Raw genomic sequence first — 2,274 nt, forward strand, 5'->3', positions numbered from 1 at the left:
GAACTGGCACTTGGCACTGAATAAATAATTAGTCCTAAAAAATATATAAAAGGTACATAAAACAACTAAAGAAGACAAGATAACATCGTGAAACCATCAAAAATTACAGATACATTTGAGACGTATCAGTTGCCGGGTCAAAACACATAGTAGGTGACTACAACTTGCAAGATAGGATCTAAAACACACATATATTGGCGACAACATAATAGGTTCAGATCTGGAATCATGGCACTCGGGCCCTAGTGACAAGCATTAAGAATAGCCAAGTAGTAGCAACATCAATCTAGAACATAGTGGATACTAGGGATCAATCCCCGTCAAGAACTAACTTGATTACATGATAGATCTCATCCAACTCATCACCGTCCAGCAAGCCTACGATGAGATTACTCACGAACGATCAAGAGCATCATGGAATTGTCTATGGGGAAAGGTTGATGATGACGATGGCGACGATTTCCCCTCTCCGGAGCCCGAAACGGACTCCAGATCTGCCCTCCAGATGAGGAACAGGATGTGGCGGCGCCTCCGTATCGCAAAACGCGATGAAACCTTCTCTCTGATTTTTTTCCCAATGAAACGGAATATATAGAGCTGAGATTGGGGGCGGTGGTACCACGTGGGCCCCACAAGCCTGCACGGCGCGACCATAGGGGGTGGCCACAGCCTGTGGGCTTGTGGCCCACTTACACGCCCCCTCCGGTGGATCTTTGCGCAGGTATTTTTCTTTTATTCAAGAAAAAATCTCTGTAAATTTTTAGGATGTACCAAGAACTTTTATTTCTGCACGAAAACAACACCATGGCAATTATGCTGAAAACAACGTCAATCCGGGTTAGTTCCATTCAAATCATGCAAATTAGAGTCCAAAACAAGGGCAAAAGAGTTCGGAAAAGTAGATACGACGGAGACTTATCAACTCCCCCAAGCTTAAAGCCTTGCTTGTCCTCAAGCAACTCAGTTGACAAACTGAGAGAGACAAAAGAAAAACTTTGATGAACTCTGTTTGATCTTGTTGTTGCAACTATGTCTAACTCATATCCGGAGTTTCAGCAAGATTACAAGCAAACCATATAAGCAAATGACATCTAGGTCTCACGGTAAACTCATATCAATGGCATAATCAACTAGCGAGCAAATAATACTAAGTCTCAAACGTCAACACTTCAATCAAAACAACATGAAGCAGTACGAATAAATGGTATCTCGCTAGCTCTTTCTGAGACCGCAAAACATAAATGCAAAGCACTTTAAAAGACCAAGGGCTGACTAAACATTGTAATTCATGGCAATGAAGATCTGGTCATAGTCATACTCAGCACATTTAAAAGCAAAGCATAAAAATGACAGAGATGCTCTCTAATTGGTGCTTTTGTAAGAGGAGGATGACTCAACAGGAACATAAATAGACAGGCCCTTCGCAGAGGGGAGCATTGATTTGCAGAGGTGCCAGAGCTCAAGCTTTGAAAACAGAGATAATAATTTTGGGTGGCATGCTTTCATTGTCAATGCAATGACCAAGAGTTCTCAACATCTTCCATGCTACACATGCTATAGGCGGTTCCCAAACAGAAAAGTAAAGTTTTGACTCCCCCATCACCAATCAATCACAGTCCACGGCTAACCGAATCCTCGGGTACCGTCGAAACCAACATCAATCCTGGGGGAGTTTTGTTTGCAATTATCTTTTCTATTTGAGCATGGAACTAGGAATTCCAATTACCGGCCCCTTTCTCGTGAGTGATAGTGAATAAACACATATCGAGGATAACACGCCTAGCATGGAAGATACTGATAGCCCCCTGTCACCACATGAGCGGTTCGGGCATGCAAAACAGATTATTTCTTGAAGGTTTAGAGAGTGGCACATGCAAATTTACTAGGAACGGCAGGTAGAAACCGCACATAGGTAGGTATGGTGTACTCACATGGAACAACTTTGGGTTTATGGAGGTGGATGCACAAGCAGTATTCCCGCTTAGTACAAGTGAAGGCTAGCAAAAGACTGGGAAGCGACCAACTAGAGAGCGACAACAGTCATCAGAATGCATTGAGATTAACTAACATTGAGTGCAAGCATGAGTAGGACATAAATCACCATGAACATGAACATCATAGAGGCTATGTTGATTTTGTTTCAACTACATGCGTGAACATGCGCCAAGTCAAGCCACTTGAATCATTCAAAGGAGGATACCATCCTATCATACTACATCATAGTCATCTCAACATTCATGTGGGCAACCAAGACAGACCATTATAAGCTCCTAG

The sequence above is a fragment of the Hordeum vulgare genome, chromosome 2H (assembly GCF_904849725.1).
Source record: "Hordeum vulgare subsp. vulgare chromosome 2H, MorexV3_pseudomolecules_assembly, whole genome shotgun sequence".
NCBI classification, from domain to species: Eukaryota; Viridiplantae; Streptophyta; class Magnoliopsida; order Poales; family Poaceae; genus Hordeum; species Hordeum vulgare.